We start from the raw sequence: 25,842 nt of genomic DNA on the forward strand, positions 1-25,842 counted from the left end.
GGTGAATTTAAGTTAGATTCAACAGTTTTTTATATAACCTCTATAAAAGCTTACACCTGGGTGAGGGAATAAGGACTAACTGAACCTTTACCCTGACAAAAGTGTAAAAAATATAAATAGTGATAAACTTTTATGACAAAATACCAGATCAAGGTTATATACAGTGTTATCTCTGCAAAAAATGTACGCATGAGATTAATATTTTGCATTGGTTGAATAATGTAGCTATTATTCCCTTAAATCCTTTTAAAATTGAAAATAAAACTTTGGGTCTGTTTGTTCCCTGGCTGTTTCTATTTATCCTGCCTATGCGTTAAAAAGGAAGAGATGAGGAATTTTAGAGAAATAGCAAAAAACACATTTTTATAATCAAAGGAAATAATTGCAAATTTTACTTAAATAAAATGAGAGATGGGTAATTTTAGAAAAATAGCAAATACACATATTTATAATTAAAGGGAATAATTAGAAATTTTAATGAACGTTCAATAGTTGTTTTTTTAAAATATGTCATGTACTATAGGTTGTTATGTTTTTACTGAAAGTCAAATGGGAATATTGTGCCCCGCCCTACCCCATAAGAAAACTTTAAAAACATAAATCGATTTTCATTGTACTTACTCTAAAGTCGTGTTTCCCAACAACGAAAATTCTCTCTTATCTTCTGACCAAAAACAAAAACTTCCAAAAACTTTAGCGTACTGTTTCCATATCTGTTCATGTTCTTCTCGCAGTTTTGCACAAAACAATCGGAGAAACTGCAACTAGCAATAACTACGAGTACATTGCAAAACATTTTCCTATAATATTAAAGTTTATATGAAGAATTTCATTAAAAAAGTTCAGAGTTTAAACAAGATTTTATAGAAAACATTATCTCAGCATTTTATAATCCGCAGTAAAAATATTATTTTGCTTTTCATGAATCGTTTGTTGTGTTATTACGGGATTGGAAATTCTATTAAAAATGCCATGAAAAAGTCTTAGTTATTATTTTGCCATGAATAGTACTTATCACATTGGTCGAATTATATTTCCATTGTATTTTACAAGACATACCATGGTAAATGAAAATTGAAACCATAATAGAGCAAATATAAAATGCAATAAGTTTATATACAAGGCATGTCTTGTCCTACTATTAAACAATAATATTAGAGATCTACTAGTAATTAGAAGGTTTCATTTTTTTTAGAACTCATTCTATTTCTTTGAGCATTGAATACTATCAATATAGATAATATTATGAAATGCAAATTTCACATATATTTCACATATTGTCAAATGCAAAATTCGAGGCAAAATTTGAATATATTCATTATAACAACCCAAAAAAGCTATAGGTAATTTATATTTCAAGGGATATATTAATGTAAATCATTTTACTTCTGAACTTTTCAAATATATATTGAAAATATTAAATCTCTTTCTATATACCTATTCATTTTTATATTTTCTTTTTAATCATAATGGCACAAAGTCTGTTGACAATTTAATTATGTTTTTTTAATTACATCGAGCGAATTTTCTTGCAGAAGTGTACACAACTACAATATTGCATTCTTGCAAAGTTTATGTTTTCATTTCTTCTATTTTAGCTCTTTTAATTAGATTAAAATCTTTTACAACTTTCATGGAATGAAAAGACTATAGTTAATTTATAAAGCAATATCTCTATCTTTTAGCTGCGCTGTGAATTCTTTTTACTGACTTAATTGCATGAATTTTTAATTGTATTTTTATTATATAAATAAATACCTGGATAGAATATTGAAACTGATAATATTATACCAAAATCAATAAGAATATTTTGTTGTAATTTTTGCAAGGTATAATTATGGGGACAATTCTGTGGTTACAGAGCCGATAACATAGCGTTGTCATGGCAACGCCATGTTATCCTTCTTTTTGGTACTAAAAACTGTGAAATGCTAGATATATGTATTTTACAGGCGTATTTTAAATATTTCAAATCATTTAGTGCCAGAAAAGAAGGATAAGATAGTGTTGCCATAACAACGCTATGTTATCGGCTAAGTTACCGCAGAGTTGGATCCTAAATTTTATATACAATTATAACCGAAATTAGTTGTACAGATATAATTATCTCTGTTTTTCCTAAAGCAATAAAAAGCATAACATATTCTAAATTGTAAACAACTTGTCAGCATTCTCTGCTAAATGTAATTATTTTTCTATAGATTGCAGAATGAAAATAAAATAAAAAAAAATATAAAAAAATATACTAAATTGGGATCAGATACATGCTGACAATGCATGATCGGCACTCATTTCTCCCGTGGGTACATAAAACACAATTTCTTTTAAATATTCCTTATAAATCCGGGTTCGATTCGATTTTTCAGCGCAATAAAATATTTAATGTATAATAAATAAGCCACAAGTTATGCACATCACGTATTCACGCACATGAGGGAGACTTTCGCATATGGGATCGTTGTGTTATTGTCACGATTCTCTATAATAGATTTATAGAATATATAATATAACGCCGTCGAAAGCGTTTGAAAGCATATCCTTTGCATGAACATGTTAAAGGTTGGGTCTGAATAATAAAATATGAACATAAGAGAACATTTCAGACGCTACGTTCGCGAAAATAAGGATATAGATAGTAACCGAACGGTAAAGTTTTGGAAAAAACCTTATTTGAATAAAATTTTATGGACAGTATTATGCAGCCCTCAGAAAGGATCGATTCCGACTATGATAATTGAATTTCAAATTTAGAATATTTTACGCAGAAAAAATTCTTAATTTAGTATCTTTTATTAAGTGCATCAACATACCTTCATAAATCCTATTAATAAGATTTTAAAACAACTCATTTTATAAAGTGTATATTCAAAATGCAATTAAACCGTTGATTAACCTGCTGCATAGCAAAATTCAAATTACTGCCATCATCAACAATTTATAATTGCTATTCAAAATCCTTCCATATAGTTACAAAGCAATTTGCATCGACATTACATTTTAAACTAGGACTCGATTGACGTATTATAATTTATGTCGCTTCGTGATTGGAAAATAATTAATTAGTCAATTTATATACATGATGCATAAAGTACAATTATAAAAATATCACTAAGGTTTTTTTAAAAAAATTATGAAAATAATACCCTTGTGTATATAGACAAATATAATGATCATTATATTTGACTATAGTTCATAATAATTATTTGATTTGTTGATTTATTTTTGCTTTTGGATGATGATCGTAGTACTAAAGGTACTGAAAATAATACTTCACAAACAATTTTAGTAATATTTAATGGTAAAATAGAGTTTACTAAAATACTAGTTTACTAATCTGACCTACGATGATAAGTATAGTAATAATGCTACAAAATGAAGACTTTTTTTAAAATAAATTATTTTAAATAAAGTAGTTCTGAGTATAACTAAATACTATATACAATTTTTGATAAATATTTTCAAAAATACCCCAAAAATTCTATTCCTTTTTTTTAATATTTCCTTTACAAATTTTAAAAATAACCAATAGAAAATTATTTATTTATCACATAATCTTGTGACGCTTTTCCCTTATCAAAATTCTTCCCAGTTTATTCTCTTATTTTTGAATTATTGACGGTGTTTCATTTAAGGTAATAATTTATACAGAGCGCGTATCGAAAAAATAAATTGGAGCATGCGAAATGAGATATCTTAATAGGATTTATAATTGAGATTTTGATATCAGTATCGTTGCCATGCTGATCAGATTTCTTGATGGCATTGATTTTTGAATTTGAATATTTATATTCGAATATTTTCATAATATATAAATATTTTGGGTTTATAGATCTATGGATTTGTAATATATAGATTTTTATTTTTTTATTATAAAACTATTGAATATTTTACTATTCTACAATCCTGATTACATATATCAACTTTTGATGGACCTTGCCATTATGCCTTAGTACATTTTTTTAAAAGTAGGGCTTCTAAAAGTTGACTAAATTTTGAAAATTGTATAATCATAGTTGAACAAAAAGCCTAAATTCTTGATAACTTGGCGCAATTCTGTCATTATTTTTGACTGTGATCCTAGAAATTTTATTTCTGATTACAGATCCAAAGCTTAAATGTAATAAAAATAATGAAAATTAACCACAACAAGCAACAAATCATCATATTTATATTAAAGCTTTAGGTTGCACTTAAAAGCTCATAATTTTCAAACAGATTGACATGATTTTTTTTTAGATTTCTTCGTGATAATTATGATCAATACGATCACCCCATGTTTATAACCTTTCCAATGCATTTAAATAAAATGATTAAAATTAACTATTCTTTCATTCACCAAAAAATGGTCACATTTTTACCAAAGCCTTAGATTGCTCTTAAAAGCTCATAATTTTCAAACAGCGTGAGACGACTTTTTCAAAAAAATTGTGACAATTATGATCAAAACTACCATCCCGTTGTTTGAACCTTTCCAGAACATTTAAATAAAATGATTAAAATTAATTATTCTTTCATTCAACAAAAAATGGTCACAAATTTACAAAAGTTTTAGGCTGCACTTAAAAGCTCATAATTTTCAAACAACGTGGGACGGTTTATTTTTTAAATTTTTTCATGATAATTATGATCAATACTATCACGCCATGTTCTGAACCTTTCTAATTGCATTTAAATAAAATGATTAAAATTAATTATTTTTATAGCCAACAAAAAATGGTCACATTTTTACCAAAGTTCTAGGTTGCACTTAAAAGATCACAATTTTCAAACATCGAAACAATTTATTTTTAAATTTTCGTGGCAATTATGATCAATACTACCTTCCCGTTCCCAGAATCTTTCCGAGACATTAAAATAAAATGATTAAACTTAATGATTCTTTCATCCTTTCCTAATGTTGTATTTCCACCCAAAACAACCATAATTTCATGTCTCCTAAGCAAATTCAGCACAGAAATCAAATGATATTAATAATTAATAAATACAATTTTCCCAAAGATGTACCTATCTGCGTCCCATTTTATTCGTTTAGAGAGCGATTAAATTCAATAATTCATCCTGGTCGTTTTTGGGATATTAGATTTAATGGGAAGACGAAGAATATCGTTTCGAATTAATGGAGCTTGTTCCCGCATTCGCCTGTCTCTTTGCTTAAATTCTAAACGTGCAATATTTATGGCTTTGTAAATACCGGCCCGATATCAATTACATTACGATCCGCGAAAAGACCGGATTTTGGTGTAACTTCGGAATTGTAATACCAGCCGAAGAGATAAATTAATAGATATAAATTTCATTTATCTAGAGCTTACTTTCCGATGAAAAATTAATCTATTTTGTACAAAATAATCGTATTGGAAACTGTTTCCAACAATTTATGGGCGCCTAAGGACTTCGAATCAGAGATGCGATACGCATAGTGGCATCGGTTTTTATTTTCGAAAATAAAAATAGCAATATGTTTCTAAGTAAATAACCCCCAAATCAATATCACAAAAATTGTACAAAAATTCATCAATTTCAAATTCCAACTCTAAATATTACTCTTTGAGGGAGGAACCCATCTCACCAAAATTATCAATGATTAGCAAGAGCTTTTATTAACTTCCGTAGGGTAAATTATTGTATTCATCCAAAAATCGAAATTGAAAAAACTTATACAATTATTCACATCTTGAAGGTTTCTGTATATTTTGTATTCTGTATGTTGTGTGAATATAATTTTTTGTCCACGTTTTCGGGCGCACGGATCAACCGATTCAAAAAACATTCGATTCCTATTAATATTTATTTTTATGAAATTTTCAAAGATATCTATCCACGGATTTTTTTGATAAAAATAGAAATCGAGAGAAATCGAAGGGTGCATCCGATTGGAATGATCTGAAAAACATTCAAACTTGATTTGTCAAAGGCAGGTCTACCCGTTTCGGAGATACCAAGCTAAATGTTCAAAAAATGGCAGTTTTTGAGAGAACTAAGCATCCGATTTGAATGGTTCAAAAAACTTTCTGCTTGTGTTGACGAAACGATTGCTTTTGGGAAAAAAAATTATTTTTTTTTTAAATGTTGAAAATAATTTAAATTAATTTTTTTCTAGCTAAAGTTTTAATGCTTACTAATATACTTCAAATAAAAAAATTTTAACTTTATAATTCAGTTTATATAATTATTATAAATATTAGACAATGTGCTTCATTTTAAATTCGATTGGTTAAGTTTTGTTTATTTACTTTTCTGTAAACATATATAAGTTAAAGTACTTAATATAATAATTATTAATAAGTACTTAATAAAAATCTATTTAGCAACATTGAATATTTCTCGAATATTTTATTATGGTACGACAAGTTCCTGCAATTTGCCTCAAGATACGATGCCATACACCACTAGTTTATCTTTTATTTATTTAAAATATATGCAAAAAATTTAAAATATTATATAACAACATTTACATATGAGAAGTAATTACTGTTTTGTGACACTAGGTACGTAATATATGATGTGTGTTCATGAGTTCTAGTTACACCTGTATATTAGCCTAACATAGTAGACTATAAAGGGAATTGTTTCCAAACTTACATAACATATAAACTATGAAATACCTTCTATCCTACAGGACTATATATCAAAGTTATGATTCAACACGCGAACATTCTAAAACACCTAACCTCGGGATTTAATATGTAAGCCAAAGTATGAATTTACTTTGACACAGGCACTATTTGCAAAAAAATAAGGAATTGAGAATTCCCAAAGGTGTCGTGTGTGTTCTTTGTAAGTTATTTCAAACAAATTCTATTTTTCCATACAAACCGACTATCAAGTTTGTTTTGAATTGATCTGCAACTATCTAGTTTACTCTGAATAAGAATGAATATACAAACTCTATAGCTATTTTCTTTAGAAACTACAATTGAATAGAAGTCCATGAATATATGCTGATTTCGAGCGAATTCCCAGGACATCTTTGCAACGTAACGTTGTCTTCTCCAGATGCTGTATTTAAATTCCGGGGATATTATCTTTTAAAATAAACCGCAAAGCGAATGCCCTTTTTCGTTGTAAACATTCTGCTAGAATAGTATTTGTAAAAAACTAATATGCTATATACATGCATCATTGTAACTAAATTAATTTATTAAGATGAGAAACTAAGAAACTAATTGGTACTGAACGTTTTAGTATATCTTTGCAATAACCTCGTTTAATAACGAATCGATCGATAATAAGGATCCTTTATTTTTTGGTATAAAAGGTTTTTTGTAATATATATATATATATATATATATATATATATATATATAAAATTATAAATTATATAAAAGTGAATTTTAAGAGCTAAAACTTTCAGAGAATTGTTTTTTATCAATTTGGAACCATTTGAGCCCTTGGGAGCAAGGAAATTCGAAAATGTCCATATTAAAGACCACCCTAATATATATATATATATATATATATATATATATATATATATATATAGCCGATTGGCGTATAAAAATTAAATAAGTAAATAAATAAATAAATATATATATATATATATATATGTATCAGGACATCAGAATTCATTTTAGAGATATGGTTTCTTCGGCAAAATATCTTATTTTGATTGATATCATATGTGCCTATGCGATATTTTTGACTCATACAAATCGACCCGCCTTAATACATATATTTTTATTTTTACTGCTTATATTACAACTTTTAATTACTCCTTAATCTATGAAATATAATATTACTAAAAGGTTTAACGATATTTATACGAAGAAGATTCACTTTGTTCCTTTTTTCCTTATTCACATTGGTCCAAAAAAGGAAGCGTTATATTTACATTTAAATTTTCTGCAATTTTCTAATTTATCATGATATTTTTCACCGCTATTTGGAATGTTTGAAAAGACGTATAATTATAAGTTAAGTATAATTATTTATTTTTGAATATAAGTTTGATTCTTGATCAATCACTAGTACCATAAGACAGTCTGGACCATAGTGGGCATTTATTTAAATATAAATGCCCAGGTCCAACAGTACAGTCGAACTATATACTAGTCGAATTTTCGCAATTTTCAAATTTATCCACTATTTCCATTATGTCGTTCAGCATTAGTTGGTGTCACAAAAACTCGCTGAGTGACATAAACTTGTGTTAAATTCATTGCGCTTTCAACGTTGTTGTCGGAATTCGCATAGAGCTACATGAAAATGGCGAAAAATAAAAATCAGTTTTGCTGACGTTAAATTATACCATGCTTATGTATTTGTCAGCAGGATAATAAATTTAGTCTAAACTTTTGATTTTTTACTTTATAAAACTGGGCACGATTTTCTCTATAATTTTAAGATATCTTTAGTACATAATCCTATCAATTGATCACAATTTTCCTTGTCGAAATCAATTTTTGTCTACATCTATTCCATGGATCATGTATCAGTTCAACATCCCTAGTCCCATCAGCATCTGATATCTTCTGTCGGATTTCATTAGATCCTAATTTACTGTTTTGTACACGTAACCGTGAACCACTTTCTTTTCTCGGGTTAAGTTAATCAGCCCATCAATTCCTCACAAGTAGAGCTCAAAGAATTACGAAAAAATAGATATAGGGTAGGATAATTGAATCTACAAAACTAAGTTATAAATTGAGCTTATTGATCATATTTTAAAAACACATCTTGAATGTCAAGATTTTGTTCTTCACTCGTTGAAAGAAAACTTCACTCGTTTCAAACATGTCAGAACATCTACAATTTTTATTTAATTCAATCTTGTTAAAAAAAATCAAAGACTATAGTCCTTGGTTTTTCACTCAACTCTTAGATATTTTCTAAAATAATGATGGAGCTTTTTAGAACAAAACTTCTTTATTTGCCGCTCATTTTCACAAATTTAAACTAATATTTATATTTGACGAATCAATATATCATTTTATGTATATATTTATCCAATTTTGTTAAAACTGTTGTTTTTTATGGATAACATAATTTTACAAAAATTATTTAATTTGTTAAGATTTTATATATAAGTGCAACAACAATATCGAAAGTATTTTACTTTATTTATTTTCACGAATTTAATTATTCCGTTTTATTCATTCTAGTGTGTTCCAATGTATACTTTCGCGTATCCATTTGCCTTCAAAGACCATTTCTTTGATATTTAGTGAATACACCTTACTCGCCCGAAAGAAGAAAATCCATTAAAAATGCATTAGCTAAAGACTCTGAGATTATCAGAAAATATTATGGCTTCATTCCATATTGACTTTATAGCCATACAGCCCTCGGGTTAAAAAAACGTAATGATTTGAAAATCCCACCAAGGGACTATCATTAGACCTAATCTCCATTATAAAGGAAAGTGCAAATGAAACGATAAAAATTCTGCTGAATTCAAGTGATCCTTTATTTGATTTTTTGGTATAAAAGATTTTTTATAATATATATATATATATGTATATATATACAAAAAATACACAAATCCAAGACTCTACCATTCAATATATTCCAAGAACATTATGGAACGAAATTTCTTTCAAAACTTATCAAGAACTGTAGATTACAAACAAATATGTTTAATGAAAAAATATTCAAAACTTAACTCCAAATATGCTAATGTTATTAACAAAAAAATATTTCTAATTCGATGTAAAAATGAATGGATTATACCGAATTTTATTTCTAATATTATAAACAAACAATTCTTATACAACACTTTCAACATCTATAAAATTGAACGACAAATTAATTACCTGAAAATGTCTGTTTTGAATCTAGAAATAAAAAATACTTTTATCTACATAAATTACTTGAAATCACAACTGGATAACATAATCAATACACTTTCCAATACTTTGAACAAAGACCTCTTAAATCAATTTTTAGCTTTTGAAAACTATAAATTTAACAAACATTTTAATACTACTAAAGAAAAACATATTAAAAAAACTAAAACTTTAATTCAAAAAAGAGATGACAACTATCCCTTCAAAATCTCTAAATCTTGTACAGATAAGTGGTTAGTTAATAAAACTGATATTTACATTCCAGAAAATGTTAAATATATTCTAGCATTAGGTCCAAAATTTGCATACTCTCCTCAGAAATACAGTAAAACAGATTTCATGAAAATTCTAAGTAATATTGAATACAACATTAGAAACATTGAAACAAACAAACAGAATAACATTAGATCAAAACTATGTGACAGACTGGTAAAACATATAAAGAAAGTAAATAATAAATTTCAAAACTTTCATTTAAAGAAACTCCACAAAGACATTTTAGAAACTAAAGCTTTCATTAAATCTAATAATATTATAGTTTGCCCAGCCGATAAGGGTAATATCACAGTCATTCTTGACAAAGAATTTTACAACAATTCCGTCCTTAACCTACTTAAAGATGATACAACATATAATATTTTAACAGAAGATCCCACACAACGTTTTTCTAGAATAGCTTTTAAATTAATCAATGATCTGAAAAACAAAAAACTAATTTCTGAGAATTTTGCTTTTAACCTAAAAATACAACACCCTATCTCCCCTAAGATGTACTGTCTTCCAAAAATACACAAACCGGAATGCTCTTTCAGACCGATTGTCTCCTACATTGGCTCTCCTTTTTACAATATTTCGAAACTCATTTCTGATGTCCTAAAAAATGTTACAATCAATTCTCCCTATTATGTTAAGAATTCGTACCAATTTGTGAATTTAATTAATAACCGCAACATCCCTGAAAATCACTTATTTCTAAGCTTAGATGTGGTCAACCTTTTTACATGTGTCCCACATGAATTAATCCTAAACTCAATCGATAAACGTTGGCACACAATTTGTAACTTTACTGACTTTCCGAAAACAGTCTTCACTCATATTATCAACACTATTTTAAATTACTCCTATTTCCATTGCCAAGACAACTTTTATTCTCAAATTAAAGGCGCAGCTATGGGATGTCCCTTATCTCCCGGAATCATCGACTTAGTTTTACAAACACTAGAAATTTCCGTTTTCTCAACTTTAAAATTTCAAATTAACTTTTATATTAGATATGTAGATGACACTTTTTTTATCATTAACAAAAATCATATAAACACAGTACTAGATCTCTTCAATAATTTTAACAATAATATAATTTTCACACATGAACTACAAAATAACAACAGACTTAATTTCTTGGATGTATCCGTTTACAACACTAATAACTTTGTTCGAACAAATTGGTATAGAAAAACGACATGGTCGGGTAGATACTTACACTATTCCTCATACTGTCCCAGAAACTATAAGATAAACACTGTTATTTCCCTTACAGACCATGCTATTTTGTTGTCTCACCAAACTTTCCATCCACAAAATTTATCCCTAGTAAAAATAACTCTAATTGAAAATGGTTACCCAAAAAATCTCATTCATTCAGTTATTCAAAAAAGACGAACTTTCTTAAAAACACAAATTAATTCTCCCAATACCAGTACTAACATCAAAAACACCAATCTTATTTACTGCAGCATACCATACGTTGAAGATTTATATTATTATTTTGCCAAAATTTTGTTAGAAGAAAACATTTTAGTATCAGGCTCATCCTTACACTCCTTCAACCAATTCTTTACGAACATTAAATCCCCCACCCCATCCAATCTCAATACTAATGTAGTATATTCTGTTTCTTGTAATGACTGTGCTTTTCAATATATTGGACAAACCTCCCAATATGTACACAAGAGAATGAGACAACATGAACTAAGTGTGGTCCACCATAAACAAAAAAATTTCAAAAGTACCCTAGTACAACACTCTATAGAAAACGCCCATTCATTTAATTTCACTCCAAAGATTTTATATCACGAAAGTTGCATCTTTAGAAGGTTATTCGCGGAGAGTTGTCTCATCCTCATAAATGTTTCTAACAGTGTCAACATTAGATCAGATCACAACCTATTACATGATTCATATTTAAATTTTTTACACTTTTTGACAAACAATTAATATCGACTTCCTTTTAAGATCAACAATTTGAGTATTCACACCCTGACATATAAAAAAAACACACACAGAAATCTCACATCTCTCGTTCAAGTGTTTACACGTGTTACAAAAGGCACACCAGTTTCATTTAGTTAATTTTCGAAAACCAATCGAACAACATCCAGAGAACAATATTATTTGTGTTTTCAAATAATAATTTTAAAAAAGACAAATTTTTTAGTAATTTTGATTTACAAAATCTAATTATTCGGCGGAAAATTAACTCACAAAATCATTTTTGTTAAAAAAGCTTGTTTAGTGAAAAAGTGCTAACAAATATTCAAACATACAGGTAATTAATTCAACTTTGTCATTAACCTTTTCTTAAAAAATTTCCATAACTTTCAAAAAAAATTTCTATTATGTTTAATATCCTGTTCTGATAATCCACTCATTTATTTTTATCATTTTTATTTTGAACATATTATCATATTTCTGTACATTATTATATTTTTTACAATTTAATTCATTATTTAAGAAAAATCTATTTTCTTTTCCTAAACATATTGTTTGCTAAAATCTCATCAAGATCATGTTTCTTGACAGATGTCCTGAAGATGGAACGTACCTAGTTCCGAAACGTCGACAATAAACAAATAATTAAATAAAGAAATTGTTTTTTTAAAAACTTTTCTTGTTTTTTATTTTGTATTATTTTTGGATTCTTGTTCGAAACTCTACAAAGTATATATATATATATATATATATATATATATATATATATATATTATTAAGGGACAGCAATGATAAAAATCTAAATCAGGAGCAGCTAAGTTTTATAGATCGTGGCATGTGTAGATTTATTTCTTAAACAAAGGTCTTAAAAATAAAGAAAAATTCAGCATTTTAAAATTTTAACAATAATTATGATGCACGTATCGTTTATCTTCTAGTCTAGAACAGACATGCTTTTAGAAAATTCTGTTTCTGTAAAACTATCACGCAAACTCTGGCCAAAAGAATCCGTGCACGAATTCAGGATGTCATTAACGATGTTGTAACACATTTATTTGTTCTTGTAAGTTGAATCTCAAAAGTAAAAAATTTCCAAAATTGGAAGGTTATAGATATGTTTATTGCAAACTGTTTTCTTTAAATTTTCCAAATACTATTTTTAATAAATTTTTGACTCAACCGTAGTTGTTGTTGCTGTTGGAAGAAATGTAATAGTACTAAATTTGTCTATTATTGCCAGCAAATAATCTTGATTTTAGTTGTATTTTTCTAAGTTCATTTTGCAGGATTAATTAGTACCTATTTGTATATTTTATAAGAGAATATCCATTATTAAAGACCATCGTTATACACATTATGTCTTCATAGTATAAATTTGCTCATGAATAATTAACACAGAATTAATTTGCATGCTAAGACCGTTATCAAAATCAACAATAAACGCGTATTACCGTATATTATCGAGATTATAAATGGACTACAGCATCAATTACAAAGAAGATTAAACAAGATAATGTTACCCAAGATTTTTTATAAGTTGGTCTTTTCTGACTTGATATTTGAAGTCATCATCTAAGTTGGTGATATGGTATATATGGAGTTATTGCCTCACATAAGTTTTCCTGAATATACAGCAAACTTGGTACATTGAAATAGTTCAATGTAGAGAATTCTGTGCATAGTCAAGATATATTGATCCATAAATGATGTATGGACAGTATGAATACGGTCATATGATACAAGGGTGTATAATTAAGCAAGCCATCAAAGCTGAACGTTCGCAAAGCAATACATTAGTTGCAATGTCCGTTTATGTATTTATCAGCAGACCAGTCTACAGTGTTGAACATCCATAATTCACCAAGTTTGATTTAATATTACTAGATTAATAGTCTATTCATTAAGGCGTGATATGATGAAAGCCAGGTGATTAATTGCCACTTTATCCATAATTCAATGGTATAAATATTTTCACCTATTAGTGACATACAGTGCTTTCAAATTTTTAATCACCAAAGTAGTATCAAAATTACAGATAAGTCTATAGACTTAATTGCATCAATTGTTTTATAATTTTTAATTACAAATTGTTTATTTTAAAATATTACAAACAAAATCTACGAGTTAACAGAGCTTTTCATGTGAGTATTTGGTAAAACAATAGAAAACTACGAGTATGCCAAATGCTGCCTTTAGGCAAACTGCAAACACTTGTCAAAATGTGTAAATAATCGTATGAATCAATAAAAAATAAGATTTAGCAACTTTTCAAATAGTGACTTTGTTGAACTTTTATGATAAAACCAGTTTTCAAGGACCAACAATAATTTAAGATGTTCGTTAAGACCATAAACCATATCATCATATGGAAGTTTTATCAAATTTGTCTGAAAAAAACTTCAGTAGCTAATTATGAAGAAGCTGCCAGTAACAATCGAATGATTTTAAAATTATTAAAATATAGTCGGGATTTATTGCAAAAACGTGAACTTCTGGAAATCAGTTTCAGATCTATTTCTTAGGATTTTTAACTAAAAAATAAATTTTTCATTCTAATGAAAAATGGCATTTCTAATATTTTCAATTATTGTTTATATATGTTCATTAACAGTAGGACAAAAATTTACAATAATAAAAAAAACGGTCAAATTTTAAATTTATAAATATGAGTAAAAACAACAAACCCCAAAAATCATTTCAATAAAGTAACAAAATCGAATAATAAAATAAAAACTTTTGACTAGAATTATATGATTTTTGTTTTTCGGTGTTTTAGTGGTAAAAGCGCCAGATTTTCAACCAAAGCATTTAGGTTTAATTCCCACTCAGGACACCCTGATATCAAGCAGTAATAATATGAATATCAACTAGAAAATATAGATAGTATTATTTTTAAAAAAAGAGCTTTTTAAGTCATGATTGAAAAAGGGTTTACTTCTAATTACGTCCAATAAATAAAAGTATATGTCAGTCAGGACAATCGAAGGATTGCCTTCTAATAGTATCGTTACTTAGCTAAACATTATTCAAATCAAAACAGTTCAGAGAACGAGTTCTAATTTTTGATAAATATAGAAAAACAAAATTATATGGGTGCATTAAGGAGTATATCGTAGCCACGTGGTCAATACAAATACACAAAAATCTTAACATAAGATGTGCAAAATATAATTATATAAAATAACAGGAAGTCACAAGTGATTTTTTGAGTTAGCAACAAAAAGTTATTTAAATAATTTTCGAATTATGCGTATTAACTTATTAAAAATTTTAACAAAAAATTGTGTATTGATTAGTTAATGAATGAGATGAGATTTTTAAAAAAATATTCTGGAGCAGTGCGCAGAGCCCTTATCACACATATATAAGTATTATTATATATAAATAGTCAATTAGAGGAATTGTAATATATAAATAGATCATTAGTTCCACCACTAACGCCACTTATTGACACATCTAGACTATATATATATCTATATGTACCCGATACCCCCATGTATGTTACCCATAACATAGAGAAGCGCCTGGCTAATGAATGTCCTGTTATGCTTGGCAGCTCTAATTAATAAATACATGGTCGAACTCGTCAATATTGAACCACACAAGCAAACTTAATTACCTGGGATACAGCAATGGCAAATAATAACATACACATCAACATCAACAGATGATAATTATTATTTGACTTTTTGATACTATTGGAATTGATTGAGTTAATTAATTAGCGAGTGGAAAAGAAAATTTTAGGCAGGAGCTATGGAAAATGAATTCCAACAAGGTAGTGGAAAAATGTTTTTTGTTTGTTCTATGAAACAAAAATGTTTGACCAAATATATATTTTTTTAAAACTGGTTGGGATAATAATAGTTAGTACAGGGGTATACGCTTCAAAAAAATAAACAAAAATTTAAAATATCAATATTCTAGTAATAACAGTGCTCTTGTGTAGGGCGCGGTACAAAAGTCCAACTTGACCTTCAGTAATTATGCTGGCTAAGTGAAATAAACTACATACATAGGTGATAACTGGTTATACTTCTTTTGCCTCCTACTTTAAAATACTATCGGTAAAAGGCTCTATACTTTACTTGTTTTTGAGATAACAGTGGTGAACCTTATTCCGGTGGACCCTTAAGTTTCGCTCCACCCTATTTTAAAATAATCAAATAAAGCTGTTTTTTTGTTTATCTTGATCAGTAAGCAATGCAATTAATTGATTGATGTTCAATTTAAATTTTTACTCCAACATTTTATACTCTCCGGAACCAAATAGATTGCAACGTCGATATCTGCATTTAATTATCCCAAGGATCCATGTTTTTAATCAGAACAATTCGATACGTACAACAAATAAATATCTCCATTAAATAGAAACAAAGAACTGGAAATGCACTAAAATGCGTTTTATTGTAAAAAAAAATCTTTTTGTTTGTAACACTCTCTAACACGGTCCATGAATTTATTCGTAATTGGACTAATAGTTGCGCATACGTGATTTATACAGCTGGCGGATGAATTTATCTGAATAAATCGAAAACTAGAATAAACATGTAAAACGAACGAATTTTTATTACAGATATAAACTTGGAACAGTATGTTCGATTGTGAAAAATTTATTCTGTAACATGGATTCGTATAAAATTTATAATTTTATGGATATTTTTGATTAAACTGAACCGCAATCGCACAAAACTGCATTTACCAAGTTCTTACGGTATTTATATATTAAATTGTATACCAGAAACTTTGAAGATTTTTTTTAAAACGGAAAATTTGTCATAACCTATTATAATACATAATAAAAAATATAAACAAAATTGCACAATAGAGGTATTTATAAAAACCTACCATAATTCTAAAATTATTCGACATATGTTAATATTGAAACTTTCTTATAAAACCGAAATTGAATTTATTGACATATTTACTGACCTATTTAATGAATTAAAATAATAATTTAATTCTCATAATTTAATGGTCAGTAAATAGCAATATCCTCAACATTATATATATATATATATATATATATATATATATATATATATATATATATATTATTTCCAGAGAAGAACCGAACGAGTTCGTCAACAAACCGCTGTATAAATAAAACAAAGTAATTAAAAGTTCTGACAGACAATATGAAATTTATAATTGCTTTCATTAATAGAAATTTTATATTAAAGTTATACAATAGTACGGCATCAATATTTTAATGAGATTCACGCCAATACGAACAAAATTTCAAATTGAGTTTTTAATTAATATACTAAACATGGTAATTTACTTATAGAAAAGATTGTTTACAATAATATAAATTTAAAAACAAAAGCATGGAGATAAATTATTTAGATTTAAAAAAACTTGTTTAAATAACGGTACTGGTTTATGCAACTAATAAAAAACCTATACTATTGGGTATCTAATTACTCTTTATAATTTAATTTAAGATGACATAAGAAAAAATATCATACAGCCTTATTTTGAAGAAAAAATCGAAAATTTTATCCTCGTTTAAAAAGAATTTTCTCACATATTTATAAATTATTTGATGTAATAAAATGCATGAACAACTTAAGGGGCATACCATTAATCACGTGAAGTTTTAAGAGGCAGGGGGTTTTGACAAAAAAATCACGAAAAATCACGTGGGGGTGGGAGGGATCTAGTAAGATATCACGTGTAATTATTTTGTACAAAAATTTTCAAAAAAAAAAAACAAAAATTTTACGTTTTTTTCGTAAATTCCAAAAATTTGTTCGGAAAATTTTACGTAACTAAAAATACACATGATTATTCTAAATATTCTAAATATCACCGTAAATTATCAGGGTGAGGGGGGGTCCAAAATCCCTTAAAAATCAATCACGTGTATCGATCGATCAAATGTACACCATTTAATATAAAAAAATAATTCTAAAGGTAAAAACCAAATATTCATAGGAATTGCGTCTTTTAAAAAAAAATTATAGTGATAATTAACAAAAGTGAAATCTGTAATATAGAATGCTTATATTAAATCTAAATGGGCGTTTGCCTATGTATTACTAATTATATTCTGATAGGTAAAAAACGATTTAATTTAATTCCAATAAACACGTAGCAAATTGATCTGACGTTTTCCACAATATAACGTATACAAAGTAGTTACAATATCGAATAAATTAATAAATTACATCTCGAATTTGTGGTGGTAGTTCATTATCATATTGTATTGCAACGTTCCTAAATTTGTTTTGCATATATTATTCTTGCACAGTATCGACCTAGGATACAGTAAACTGTATATGGGGTCTGAACGAGCAATATCCAATTACTGAAACCGTGTCGTAATTAATTCGAATTCCTTGCTGGAAATAACACGATCAAACGCAAAATTAATTGTATTTGTTCTGATAAACATATATTTACTTGACACAGAGAAATGTTCAAGTGAACTAGTCTGTGGCGAGCATAGCTCTTTGGTAGCGTGTTCGATTCACACGACAGGGATCTTCGGATCAAATCTTGTCAACGACTTAGAATTTATGAAAAAAATATGTGTAGAAATCAAATAAAAATAGTACTTGTTAAATATAATTTGAATAAAAATTAAAAAAGTTAGGTTTAACAGAATTCGAATAGTTGAATTGAATTAGGAGTAAGAAGAAGAATGACGAAAAAAAATGGAATAAAGTTGAAAGTTAAATAGAATTGGAAATTTGAAAAAAGAGCAAAAATTGAAGAAAATAAGAAGAAGAAAAATTAAGAAGAATATAGAATAGGATACATAAATAGATTGAAAATGATATAAATTAGAATGTAAATAAATAAAAATGTTGTAGGTGGCTAAATGCTCAGAGTAAGCGAGGCCAAACAAAAAAAAAAAAAAAAAAAAAAAAAAAAAAAAAGTGAACTAGTCTCTGTGCACCGCAAATAAGTGACCAGGAATTATATGATTCTTGATTATACTGAAAAGGGAAATCATAGACTGATGCTGGTATGGGTCTAAGGATTTTCATTAGAGATACATATCGAATTGTCAGATAATTAAATATATTGTGACGAGAATGGGTTTAAAGGTTCCTTATATTATATTCATATTATAGGCGAGTGAGGGTAGTATTAGAAGTTTGGCGAGATTATCTAGTGTCGTTACAATATGTACTCTAGTTACAGGTACAATTATTAAAAGTCAAATTCGACTTATCATGATTTTCCCATGATTTTTCATTTTATTTATGATTGGCATTAACTTATAGAGTTATCTTCGTTCAATAAAAATATAAAAGTAACTTTTGAACCCTCTTTTTTTGGTAAAAGTCAATTAAACTATAAAGTAGTTCCGCATGGCAATTTAGATTAGGAAACAGAAGGCAAGAAACGATAAGATCTCGTTCGCAAACGTAGTAGACAAATAAATGGGTTTTCCTTTTCCAAGTTTTGTTATACGATGTGGGTTCCCATATATAGTACGTCGTCGTCGTAGTACACCGTAGCTTGGTTTTCTAACTAGCTATACATTATGCTTGGAACACTCCCACGGGAATGCTCACCGAGTTTGGTAAACTTTTACGTACATTTTAAAGTTTGCCAAAGAGAATTTATATGTTGATGGGTTTCTGCTGTTCTTGCTTTCGTAAATATTCAATTTACGTCTCCGGAGAGACTCACTTTCTGGTTACTTTATCCTAAGACTAAGCTCAATTAATGTCAATACTTAATAAAATAATCACGCACGCTTTGTATTCAAGGGCTGTAACGCAAATAGAGAAATGGTAACTGACATGTACCCTCTTCACATACTTCACATATGTATACATATAAACACACGTATATATATATATATATATATATATATATATATAATAGGGCGGGTCGATTTGAAATTCGCTTAGGCACATATGATTTTCGGTTACTAGAAATTAAAATAAGATACTTTGCCAAAGAAATCATTTCCCTAAGATGAATTTTGATGTCCCGTGCATTGACCCAAAGATAAGGGTTGAATTCTGAAAAATTTCGTTTTGACAAATTTAGAGTGCCCCAATCGCGCACAAATGTATGACCCCCACTAGCTTTAAAAGGCTGATCCACCCATGCTCATCGTTCAATCCTTGAAACTTACCCTCCCCCATAAGATCTCCGATACAAAAATTGCAAAAAATCATCGTTTTTGGTATTTTACCCAGCAACTTTCTTTTAAACCATTTTTTCGGATATAAATTCATACATACCCAAAAAACTTTTTCACGAAAAAAATTTCATTAAAATTTTTTGTTTCAATTTTTCCAATAAAGTTTGTTTTTGCGCGTTTCTATGCTAGAGGCTGTCGGTCCTTTAGAGAAAAGACTTTAAGCAATCATTTTTACATTATACAAAGTTTTATCTACATATGTTATAAGTAAATGAATATTATAAAAAATTTAAATCGCTGGTTTTTGTCATGCAAAGTACCAAAAATTATGCAATTTTTGTATAGGAAACCTCTAAGGGCAGGTCAAAGGGGGTAAACCATGGACATGGGTAGATCGATCTTCCAAAGTAGTAGGGGCGATCATACACTTGGACACTATTGGGGGGCTCTAAATAAGCCAAAACAAGATTTTTAAAAATTTGACTCAATCTTTGAATTAGTGCACGGGACATCAGAATTCATTTTAGAGATATAGTTTCTTTGGCAAAGTATCTTATTTTGATCCTTAGTACCCAAAAATCTAATGTCCCTATGCGACTTATTGTTACCCATACAAATCGACCAGCCCTTATATATATAATTTTGAGTGAATATACAATTTGATTTTTAGTTCCTAAATTCAGTATCTGATAATATATGTTTGGTTGCATTTCAGCATAAGCGTAAATGCTAGTTTTGAAGAAGCCACTTATCTGGATTTAACATAAGTCTAAAATCACTTTTTGATCATCAGTTCAAAAGAAAATTTCCATCCTCTGATACGCACCACCGTCCCATTGTTATCAAAAATTCTTTGACTGCCATTATAAACGAGTTTCCCTCCGATCTAAGTTATCCGATTTTCTAAGTTAGGTTTTCTACCTTAAACGCCGGACTGCACAGCAACATTAGTTATCGGCAGTTTTTGGTACCATTTTGTATGAAAACTGCTACATAACATAGCCTTGTCATAACATTGGGCTCTTTTACGGCTTTTTAATTTTGTTACATTTAAATATAAGAGTAGGCGTAAATGCTAGTTTTAAAAAAACTACTTCTATGGATTCAATGTAAGATTTAAATCACTTTTTGATCACCAGTTCAAAAGAAAATTTCCATCCTCTGATACGTACCAACGTCTCATTCCTATCAAAAATTCTTTGACTGCCATTATAAATGAGTTTTCCTCCGAGCCGCAATACTATTTATCCAACAATGTTTATTCAATAAAAGTGTTGGCAGCCTTAGACCCTCGTCACTTGACCCAAATCCCTAATACTCTTAACTTCTTGCGTGTGTTTTCAAACCGACACGTCCACTGCCATTATCCCTCGTTCTAAGTTCGTCATTATCCGTTCTTTCGTTGCCTATATTAAAGGCACGAGTCATCAGCTGAGGAGCTGATGCATGAAATGGCCCTTTGAGAAGGATAGGAAATATTAAAATATTAAAATTGGATAATATTTTATATGGTGACGGGCTCATATCGGTGGCCAAGCAGGCGTCACATTTGTAAAAATATTGGTAGAAAATTTTTCATTGGAGTTACGGTTTGATTTTTTACACTCTTATATTTTAATTATTTGGTAAAGCACAAAAAATTTCAACTAAATCATTTAATATATTTTTTTTTATAGGTAGATCGGGGTCTACTTAAAGGTCCGCGGATAAAAGTTTACCACCGACATCTCAGAAGCAAGTAAAGGTAAGAGTTTTTTTTATCAATAATATTTAAAAGTAGAGGGATAAAGCTGTATAACCTTGTCACCTTGATTCTTACTACATTGCTATCGGGAAATGTTTGAAAATCCATAAAAAAGTATTTTCTTCCGTTGTTAGTTTTTTTGGTTGTGAGCACTATTGCTTACTTTAAAAGAACTTGATATAATTTTTAGGTATACTTCATTTATTTGTTTTATAAGATTTATTATTAATTTTGAGTTAGATTCAACAGTTTTTATGTAACTTCTGTAAAATCTTACACGTGGTAAAAAAGTCTAACTGAACCTTTACCTTTGGCAAAGTTGTAATCAATTAAAAATAGTTAATGAAAAAGTAAATAAAGTTAAAGCAATTTTACAAAAGATATATTAGATAAATAGTTATTCCAACTCTGCTGATGAATATTTCTGACAAATTATAATTAAATTATATGGGTATGTTTTTTACGGTATCGCAGATCAAACTTCATATAACCTTTGTATGTTTTTTGTTAGAAGAATTCTTCATCTTTTGAGAAAATAGTAGTGGTAAATGGTAGTTTGAGAAATGGTTATCCTTATCTTCCATCAATGCATTTGATTGAACAATGAATTTAAATTTATACTCAAACATTTTATACTCTTCGGAAATAAATAGTTTTCAATGCCGATATCTGAATTTAATTATCCCAAGCATCCATGTTATTAATCAGAAAATTCGATACTTACAACAAATAAATTTCTCCATTAAATAGAAACAAAAAGCTGGAAATGCACTAAAATGCGTTACAGGTAGTAAAAATGACCAACTGAACCTTTACCTTTGGCAAAGTTGTAATCAATTAAAAATAGTAAATAAAAAGTAAATTGAGTTAAAGCAATTTTACAAAAAATAAATTGAATAAATAGTTATTCCAACTCTGCTGATAAATATTTCTGACAAAATATAATTAAATTTTATTTTGCATATGTTGAATAATGAAGCTATTCTTTTGTAAAATCCCTTTAAAATTAAAAATAAGACTTTGTACCATAGTTAGAAAGTTGTTTGTTTGATGTTTGTTATTTGTTGTGATATGATTGGTTTGATTGATTAAAATATGATTTCTCAAAGTCAAATTGGACTTTTGTGCCCTGTTCTACCCTGTGTAAATCTAATATAGGTTTTATTCTCCTTATAAAAACGATTTGTCGATGGCAGAATTGATTTAAAGCGTTGACAAACATTCAGAAAGTTTATGAATTAGATCCAATGACATGCAAAAATAAATATTGAAGTGGAATGACGTATTTATCTTGGAGAACTTTATTTAAATTTCATTATAATTCTAAACTTCTTTTTCGTATTTTCTATTATTTCTGAATCCTAATAAGATTCAGACTGTTCTCGGCTCACCAGCTACCTAATCAGGCTACGAACTCTTTATATAATTGGTTTAGAACGATGGACGCTTGAATTAATTCAGCATATGTTATTTTGAAGTCGCGGTCGTGTAACATTATTTGATCGGCAAAGTTTACGTGAACACTTCTTGTTTAACAACCCTCGACTCTAAAGCCATAAATTGCGCTCAACTGATTTACACTGTTTGGAGAACTGATATAAATTTCGGAAATTGTACATACACAACACGCCTGTACATAGTTTGGGCCATCAATTAGGATGTGGGAAAATCAGTATTAAATAAAAATCCATTTCCAAGCAAATTTCTGATATTGAGGACGCCCGCATCTACAGTGTATCTATAGAATGCCATAATAACATTTTTTATAAACTAGATTAACAAGCGACAAATGAGATATGCGAATTTTTATGCAAATTAAACCCGCCCTTCCTCTATATGAAATGCAGTAGGCGACACAATTATTTGCATGCGTCGGAAAATGCAAATTTCATAAGACTAGATTAATGCGCGAATGAGCACCCCATTGTAAGCTATACAATCCAATTTAAAATGTATTATTTACACAAGGCATGATGAATATTTATATGTATTTTCGTGAATGTGAATCACAAATATAAGAAAAAATTTGATCAGACGCGAAGGCAATGTTGACAACCATAATTTATCATTAAAAGTTTGTAATAAAGGAAATCATTAAAGTTATAAAAAATATCATTGGCATTGTTAGAATGAATTTATTATAATATACATCAAAATAACCTTCTTGTGTTTGAAAGGTTTTTGTTATAAAATACATAATTATTGGAACTTTGTTTCTGCTTTGTGAATATTCAAAAAATTTCATATTAAACCATTTTCAAAGAAAACTTTATCTTATGCTATATAAAGATTGCTTATCATACTGCTCATTACAAACTCCCAATATATAATTATTAATTATTAATTTGTAAAATGGTTTAGAAATTGTTCAGTGAAATTACCAAACCATGTTAAAATTTTCTCTTATTACCCGAGCTGTGATTGAAAAGATTTCGTTATAAGGTGAGCAATTGTTGGAAATACTTAGAACTTTGTTTCTTCAATGTAATGTGGTTCAATCAATAGGTCTGTTTGAGTTCATGAGAGCTTGTTTGTTCTCCAAGAACATAATTGACATAAAGAACAAGACTGAACGTTACTCTGCTCAGACGTGCCCCCATGATGGAAACTTTCTGGGCGTGTTGCAATTTGTACAAAATTATATTGTAGAAGGACTTCATTTTTGTTCGCAAACTTCACACCATGGGGATATAGATCATCCACGTAAATTTTCATAGAAATATAAATAATTTATTATAGCGGAAGAATTTTAAATCAAAACAGTAATAAATATATACTGTGATACTACTAATTTATTTTTTACATTTTTTTAGTACTTTCAATTCCCTTTAATATAATTCATTAAGTCTTAGACTAAGTAAAAATAGTAAAATTAATTAATATTGTTTAAAACTCTGATTGATTATTGTTTGATCTGTTGATTAAAGTTTCATTATTATACATAACTAGTCAATATTAGTTGTGATTAATTATTTAACTCTTATAGTTATTGAGCTATCAATAATTAAACTGTCAATCATTTACATCTAATGGTCTTAATTATATCAAAGGAAGCATTAATTAATATTGAGCTTGAACATGTAATTTATTCGACAAATAAGCTGCAATCCGTACAATTTCCTGGTTATTGAAATAGTTAGAATATTATTAAATTTAATTGAAATTAAATTGAAATTAAATGAATGTTTTTTAGATCGTTGAAGTCGAATGTTCCGTTCCGGACTTGCCTTTGCTAAAAACTAATCAGCACATCTTTCTATCAATAGAAATCGATTGTTTTTCGAACCATTCAAATCGGTTGATCCGTGCGCCCCAAAACGTGGACGAAAAAATGTGGACACCAAAACACACACACACATCCATTTTTTTAGGTATGCCAAAATGTTCAGAAACCTTCAAACCTATTATTATAACTTGCCCTGAGGAAAGTTAAAAAGGCAGGTTGTACTACATCCTGAACAATTTTAATATTTAATATAAATATTAATTTAAATATATATATATATATATATATATATATAGGCAAATTTAAATATATTTTTAATTTACGTCTATATTCCAAGAAATTTTGAAATATTGAATAATAACGACGAAAGTATGTGGTATTAGCAAATAGAGGAGAAAATAAGTTATTATAAATAATAATAATAAATTTATTTATTTATTTATTTATTTATTCATAAGCAATCCGTAATCAATAATAATAGATATTATTTCAGGCTCTTGTCAAGCTTATTCATAGTTAATATTAAAAGGATAGTAATTTTATAATCATAGTAGCTGCACAAATTTCGCTTCTGAAAAAAGAGCTGAAAAAAGCTTTCGAACATTAAATACAATGTTCATCATCAAGTTCATCATATTAAAGTCTATTTGACCACCAGTCAAGCTCAAAATTCTTGCACAAGGTTAAAAGTTATACTCATTTAAAACCGTAAAAAATTTATATTAATAAAATAGCAATAAAAAAACATGGTTGTACAGGCGATCAA

General features: G+C 28.2%; 1 protein-coding gene across 2 annotated transcripts in view; it reads right to left on the reverse strand.

Annotated features, from left to right (window-relative positions):
- The window catches only part of LOC113373127 (spondin-1-like), a 105,905-nt gene that overhangs the window by 13,026 nt on the left and 67,037 nt on the right, over positions 1–25,842 (reverse strand). Inside the window, exon 15 of one of the 2 annotated variants that reach the window (XR_003366863.1) lies at positions 622–800. The exons of the other annotated variant lie outside the window; for it this stretch is intronic. The gene's annotated coding sequence lies outside the window, so the exon portion shown is untranslated. The remainder of the gene's footprint in view (positions 1–621; positions 801–25,842) is intronic. 2 annotated transcript variants of the gene reach the window in all.

This window comes from Ctenocephalides felis, unplaced genomic scaffold (assembly GCF_003426905.1).
Source record: "Ctenocephalides felis isolate EL2017-DRISC unplaced genomic scaffold, ASM342690v1 CF-g0.4_SCAFFOLD_01604, whole genome shotgun sequence".
NCBI classification, from domain to species: domain Eukaryota; kingdom Metazoa; phylum Arthropoda; class Insecta; order Siphonaptera; family Pulicidae; genus Ctenocephalides; species Ctenocephalides felis.